This window comes from Dermacentor variabilis, chromosome 7 (genome assembly GCF_050947875.1).
Source record: "Dermacentor variabilis isolate Ectoservices chromosome 7, ASM5094787v1, whole genome shotgun sequence".
Taxonomy (NCBI): Eukaryota; Metazoa; Arthropoda; class Arachnida; order Ixodida; family Ixodidae; genus Dermacentor; species Dermacentor variabilis.
This window is the reverse complement of record NC_134574.1, coordinates 87,202,956-87,210,837: the sequence shown is the minus strand read 5'-3', so window position 1 is coordinate 87,210,837 and position 7,882 is coordinate 87,202,956.

Below are 7,882 nucleotides of genomic sequence, written 5' to 3'. Positions count from 1 at the left end.
GTATGTATGTATGTATGTATGCATGCATGCATGCATGCATGCCTTCGTCTCGAGATACTTCTAGTCATCACGCAACAGTTAGCAATCCCCATTTTGATCACTTTCCTCCTACTGTTGGTTAAAATACTCAGTTCTCCTGAATCCGAGCGGATCCTTCGACATTGCTACAAAACGTGCTCGCTGATTTCTGAACCATTTACACATGCCTTGCGCGAGCCGTCATCATGGCAAAATATTTCCCATAACTCCACGCCGTCAAACAACCTAGGCATAGAGCACGGCTTCGAAAAATGCAAGCACCACCAGCCACGCAGCAATTTCACGCGGTGGTCTGAGCCATAGTGTTTGATTGTGGGAGGTGTCAGCAGAAAAGTGTTTGATGCCGGGCCCCACCGAAAACCTGTCCGATGTACGTAAGTCACGCAATCACGATCACGGAAATTTGCAAGGGGGCGAAACAGCCGTTTTGTACCTGCCTAACAAAATGAGAATGGTTTGTTTTAATGCAGTTATAGCACTCTTAGCTTACTTGACCCACTTTTCAAGGGCTGTCTGTCTACCTAACTATATGTCTATCTGTCTCTCTAACCGTTTTCCCGTCAAATTGGGCCACTGGAGGGAGGGGGGGGTTGTTCGTAGTCTGATGAGTAGAGCATGGGGCCGCTGTGCTGCAAGAACGAAGTTCGAAAAGCAACCGCCGGATTACTTGGCCCACCGCGCATGTGTTACGCCGAGTATGTGCCCCCACTCGTCAGTTAATCCGTTTCATGACAATTTGTGTTATGGGTATGTACTACTGGTGATGTGGCGCTCTTCAGTGAGCCTGCTTGACGCCAACTTCGGTAACTGGGTATGCGCATATGTGCCACCACTCTTCTATGTTTACTGGTAACGAGAACGCAAATTTGTCGCGACTTTTTTTTTTTTTTTTGCGATGTCCCTCCATACGGTTGCTTTGCGCCGCGACACAACAGAGTCCGCCTGTCGCGTCGCTTCTCTGCCGTGACAGCTAAAAAATCAATAGTAAAATCAGCCATAGCTTATGTCATAGTTTATACTCTCATGTCAAGCTGAGCACAAAGTATCGGCGCTCTCTTGTCGTTATTGTTGAGATCGATTGTTGTCCGAATGAATACAATCTTGTGCCCATAAAGAAAGATCGCGAACGTGCCACGAGGCTATAGTGTTTTAACCAAGGTGCACTAGATTTAATTTTAATATGCTGTCATCGCCAGTGGAAATGCGTTCAATGCAGCCAGCGTGAAATGACGCGGCGCAAAACTCAACACCACTCTCGGTGGCGTCTCAGGCCCAACCGCATCAAAACAGATACCAATAATCACGACAAGACAACGCCGATAGCTTGAGTAGCGACGGCCGAATTTGCTGTTTTATGTTTCGCTGACTCGGTAGACAGGAAGGTGCGAGAGCGAATTCGTGTCGAAGCGGGCGAACCAGGGCGGACTGGTCGCTGCCACGCTGCGCAATCGCGCTGTCCCCGGCGGAAGACGCGGCGATAGACTTCCGGGTGGCAAACAAAATTTTCTGGCTGGCCAAAAGCCGGCGACGCGACAAGCGACCGGTCGTATACTCAGCGACGTGAAACCTCTCGCTCGTCGCCGTCGCTGGGCAATCGCGTGCATGTGGGTCTGCGTGTATATAGACACGTGTGCTTATCTTTATCGGGCGACCACGTTTCGCCGCCTAACAAATGTAATCGCGCAGCGCGGGACGCGCCTGCATGTATCCGAAGTTTCTGGTAAGTTATCGAAGCTTCTACCCGGCTGTCTGTTGTCCCCGAACCTTGTGTTATCTGATTTCATCGCCTGACGCGAATACGTTCGACGACTGCTGTATAAAAGCCGACGCGCTTGACCCGCTGATCAGATTTTCGACGATCGCCGAGTGTGTTCGCCGCTACCGTTGTTCTTCGGGTGTAGCCTGTTTTTGAGGGCACAAGTTCGCCCAAAAAAGCGCTCGTGTCGTTAATCACAGTTTTGCTGGCTTCTTAACCGTCACTACCACGTGACAATATATATGCCGCCGGGGCTCGCCCTGATGCCGCATACTTCGCGCAATGGATATACTTATATGACGCCTGGTGCATAGCCCCCGCCCCCCCATAGTATTCTTTACGCTGCGCTGCAACACGAGCCTCGCTTGCTGTCATTGGTTCGCGTTTCGAGCGAAACTTATTAGTAAAAGATCGTACACCTATAGGAACTTGTATACACGTTTCAGTTTTGCGTAATGATCGATTCCTTTGAAAGAGGGATCCACATTTTGTTTTGTTTTTTCGACGCATTATAACCTGTCTCTCGCGACCGTTCTCTTTTTTTTTTCTGTTATACATGGATTGACGTAAATTCTGCTGGCGTTTTGACACCGAAACACTTCAGAACGTTCAGCATGCAGAACGCGAAAGCTAGATCGCGGTGGTACAAGGATGTGGCACGTGGTGCTCGCCATGCTGTGGCCCCAAGAGAGAACCAGCTGTTAGACCTGCCGTGGTAGCTTAGTGGCTACGAAGTTGTGCTGCTGAACGTGATGGTCGTGGCTTCGATCCCGGCTGCGGCGGCAGCATTTCGGTGGGAGCGAAATGCAAAGACGTTCGTGTGCTTATATTTAGGCGCACGTTAAAAAAAACCCAGGCCGTCGAAATTCCCTACGGCGTGTCTCACAATAAGCTCGTGGTTCTAGCACTCGAAACCGCAGAAGTTAATTTACTTAATCTTAATTAAAAACTTTGAACCCTTCGACGCACTTGTTGACGCATGGGCGAATATTAAATACGAGCACTGGTGCTTGTGTAATTTAGTGCTCGTCCGTGTATCAACAATAATGGCCAGGAAATCTAGACCCCTAGACTAACTCCTCCGCGAAAACTGTTAGTGTTACTCATCCAACATTATACCAACCGGGGAACAGGGAATGCAAGCCCGCACGTGGCTGCCTGTGGTTGGCGGATAAAACGTGCTCTCAAATTCATGCGGTGATTATACGCATGCGTGAGCCGAGAGACTAAAGCCTTCCAGTTCGAAGCGAGGTTCTTCTGAAGCGTAAAAATACTGCGGACGTCTGTATATATTGAGAGTTGCGAAAAAGGGAAGAGAGAGAAAGAAAGAAAAAGAAAAATGCGCATGAAGATAAGGCTTTCGTGCGTGCTATTTTAGGGCCTGCAATATGTGATGTCTCAAACACGGGATTTATGAAGTATTTTCCCCTGTGCAACCCTTTCAGGCGCATGTAGTCACCAAAAGCATAGCCTTCGAGATTGGACTCTCTTACACAGGAGAGCCGTCGCTGGGGCGTGGATTTGAACAGCGCCTATGACCAATGGCTCAGTACACAGAAAGAATATATGTGCCCGAAAGTTTAATGCCATAGTGAGATTTGCGAAAGCGAAAATGGGGAATGCAACAATATTACAGTAACCTTAGAAAGATAAAAGAAAACGATTTAGATGCTTCATGGTGTCACTGGTAAATAGAGAGGACATTTATACACGATTTTATTGCAGATTACTAAGTGGGTAAAAACAAAATGACAAAAATGGTGTATATTCCTTTCGCAAACCAAATAAGGCACGAAGTAAATATAGTGCAACGTCCACTCGAAGGCCAGAGAAGGGCCCCATTTCATGATAAGTCAGAAACTTCTGTCAGAAATATGTCACCGAGCTAATCACGAAACAGGACATAATGCACGAAATCGACGGTCATCGCAAGAGAGGCCACCATTATGTGGAATCTTTCAACCATCAGTGAACCAAGTGCTGAATGATTTACCCTCATACGCCTGCATCCAGCGGGTTATAGGACGTCTTCACCTTTGTGAATTATTATATATGTAGACTCCAGACAAACGAAAACTTGCTTTAACGGCAAGTCCGGATAAATGGGACGAGGCTGCCCACTTTGGTTGACCACCCATAGGAATTCAAGGCTAAGAAACTTCGTCCAACCGGAACGCTTTTTTTGTGTGTGAGCTCCGTTTAAACGTAACTCTGGCCGAAAGTGCACCTACCTCAAACGGCGATTCCAAATGTTCAAGGAAATTCAACCCACCAGCTAGCTGCGCTGTCGTAGCCTTAGCGGATGCTCTGCGGCGCTTACGTTGCCTATAGTTTTCGCGTTCCTTTGTGCATCGTGATGACGACAATGCAAAAATTCACCGACGATTACGATACTCCCTAATGCTAAATTTGAGCGCAGCTGCATACGTGTTTTCATTTCACGGTATATTGATGCATCGCTCCGATCACCGCACCGACTGGCAGAGCCGCGACGCGCGGCACTACAAGTAGACCGGCCACACACACGCCGCTTCCCGGCAACTACAGCTTATGCAAGCGTAAGCTTTACCGGGAAATGCTTGCGGCGAACGCTATGCGCGAAAGCAAGCTTTCTGGTTCTTTTTTTTCTTCTCCGCGCACGGCCGCGCCGCCGCTGCTGCGGATAAATAGATGGATGGATGTATGGATGGATGGATGGATTGATGGATGGATGTTATGAGCGTCCCCTTTGGAACGGGGCGGTGGGTTGGGCCAGCAAACTCTTGCCAATATACTGCCTAATGTCCTACCTAGGTTAAAGAATGAAAAAAAAACACTGTGGACTACCACGCCCAAATTTTCTGATCCCCTATTGCGAACTGTGCTTTTGTACGTCTCCATCTTTTGTCGTTTCCCTACTTTTCTTCCACCAATCCTCCAATCGCCTTTTACTAATGCCTATTGCGGACATTGCGGATAAGCGGACGTGAGCACCATCTGGCGGTTCTTGAAGGTGGCTTCCCCCGCTTTCCTCCTGCTGCTTCCGCTGCTCCCTCTTTCTCCACTTTCCTCTTCGGATTCTCTTCATTCTCACTCATCTCCATCATCCGCCGCTGCACTCCGCGTTCGCTCTTTCATCCTTCGCTGTGCTCGTTCGCTCGGTTACGCCGAGGTACGACGCCGAGGCACGTCGACGCTCAACGCAGGCACGGGCGCCTAAAAGCTGCGCTCTAAAACGTAGTGCGCATCAGCTTGAGCTTCAGCGAAAGAAGCTGTGATATTCCAGACAAAATATAAGATACCGCCGTTTGTCCACCGCAGTGAAATTAAAACATTCGACGCTTTTGAAATAAAGCGACTTTAGCGTGATTTTTGCGTTCTTTGGATAAACGAAACTTTTGAAAACGGAACTTTACTTTCTGCAGATTCGAGTTCTGTTCAAGTGGAGTCCGCTGTATCATAACCGCGTGCGCTTGGAAAAGCAGCCCCAAAGCCCTTCCCCGTTACCTATCAAGTTCTTACGTACGTCACACACTTTATTAGTAAAATGCCCTCCCAAACAAAGAACAAATTCCATTAAAATGCTACTTTTGAAAGCTATAACAACGACCTGTTCAAGTTGGTGTCACCAATGAATGTGATTAAGCTTTCTTGTCTTAATAAGTTCCAAAATATAGCACGTATCTTTTAAGGCCTGCATTGGATTTCGCTGCTACAAAGGCACGGCGTACTTCATAAAGTGGACCATCTTAGCGTTAGAAATAATGAAGCGCAATTCATAAAACGTTCACAATTCAACCACAGTGTGAAAATATCATTAGGTACCAAAAATCTGCAAAATCTGGCTAGCAGTTTTTTTTATTCGCCCTTAATGGTGGCAATGCTGTGCTCAAACGCGTTTCATTGTTAACACGTATGCCAAGTACTATAATGAGTAGAGACTATGAGCTGATTTGTAGTGCCTAGCTTCTGATATCTACGGCAAGGAACGGCGAAACATTGGAATGGTGAAACCTGGCCACATACAGTGCAAGGCGAAAACCATTGATTTGATGGGCGCCATACCATCTTTACCGAATTTATATATATATATATATATATATATATATATATATTTATTGAGGGGGAGGGGGAGACGAGCGTCCCTGCGCGTTCGCAAAATAGCACGCCCGATGCCAGTGCCGCTCGCTTATTCGCAGTGAAGAAGGCGACCCCTCTTTGAAACCCAAAATAACATCCGGGGCACCTTTTCTAAGTTTCTGTAGTGCCAGGCGCCAGCGACGCCGTGCACATCACGTGATATTTGATGGTGGCGTACACCCTGAAAACTTAAGGGAAGGTCGGGGAAGCTCATTGTACGGCAGTAAAAAGCAATATTTTTCTAAAGGAGGTAAGTGCGCTTCTTAGGGCTCGCAAGAATTCGGAGGTGAAATCGCACTTTCCGCTCCACGCGTTCACTCTCTGAACTGGAGTCCCGCCGGCACTCTCTCTGAATGCGGGCGGACCTACCATCAGAGACGCAGGCGACGGCGACTGGTGTGTTGGGACCGGTGAAGAAGTAGTAGAAGAGCAGGGCGACGAGGAAGCAGAAGAAGAAGGCGGCCAGCACGGCCACCACGACAAGCGACAGCTGCTCCTTGCTGCTCAGGGTCTCCTCCGATTCACTGTCATCCTTTTTACCCGGACCTGCCACGACAGAGATCACCATTCCACATTATGTGGCAGCAGGGCGACACCCGCCGGCACCCTCTGTATTAAAGGGAATCGTCCATCCATCCCTACTATATACATTCCCACCATGGAGGAAGAAAAAGAGGGCAGAAGATGTGTGCGACCTTGCAGCATCAATGACTCAGTTTTCAGTGAAGATTTCGAGCACCTAAGAACGTCGGTTGCCTGTAATGAAGTCACACACTTTAGAACTTTGCTTGCATAGGACTCGGTTGTTCAAAACGTTGCCCGCGTATATTCATTTCAAGCACTTGCTTAAGGAATTTCTGGCAATGGTCATAGCTTCATCCGCACATTTGCACATCCGCACAGTTGGCATGCGAAGCGGCCGAACCCTCCCCTCCCCCCTCCCCCCCCACACACCCCACAAATTTCATCGAGCTGGCTGTTATAGTTCTAACAGAGTAGAAAATTAAATTACGTGCCGTAACTGAACCACACTCTTTGAACATTGCATGTGCATCAACCATAACCTGCCACAGATATTTTCACAAATAACAAGGCTACTCGGTTTTGCCGAGGTCACTACGGCCGGCTCGTATACAGGGTGTCTTTTTTTTTTTCCGCTGCATCAATTTTTCAAAGAATTGCCTGTGGCACATACATAGCACACTTCTAATCCTTGATTTGAATTACTCGATGAGGGGGCAAAAACTTGCGGTAAAAATGCACTGTCGTTCTACTTACTTTATTAAAGGGACAGACAACCGCTCAGAACATGAATCGAGATAACCCCACTGATGGAATGATTCCCTGTCGTAGTGATTAAAACGAGCCATGTTTTTCTCAATAAACGTGGATTTGTATTTTTAATTCATAATTAAAAGTCGCGAAAAATGATCTTTGGCGCGCCACGCGGCAAAAACATGAAACTGGATAAGAGGTCTACCAGGTTACCTTCTACTATTGTACGCGGTTATCGGTATTTATATTAGTATTGACATGCAAGGTACGTTTTATTGTGATAAGTTGTTCCTGACTTACAATGTGCAGATAAGCGTTCGTTTCTAGTGAGTAGAAAAGTGGCGCTGCCTTCGCCTTCGTTTTCGATGAGTTGGCTTGGCTCGTTTATCGACAGAACAACGACGACGGCGGCCAGCTAGCCATGACGTAGGCATGCACTTCGGGAAAACGCGGTACAAATGTCAGAAATGTCTGCACAACGACGCGAACTTATCGCACCAGCTTTTTATTTTCGAAAGTTGCCGAAAAGGTCGAAATATAGGTGGTTGACCGCAGTTGACTCACTACTGTCAAAGCAGAATGATCGGTGGCTTTCACAATCTGTGAGGCGGGCTATCGACATCGCTCTCACTTCTCACCGTTGCTGGAGGAGGGACTTACTTTTTTCGAGGCTGCTCAGATCTAAAAATTCTG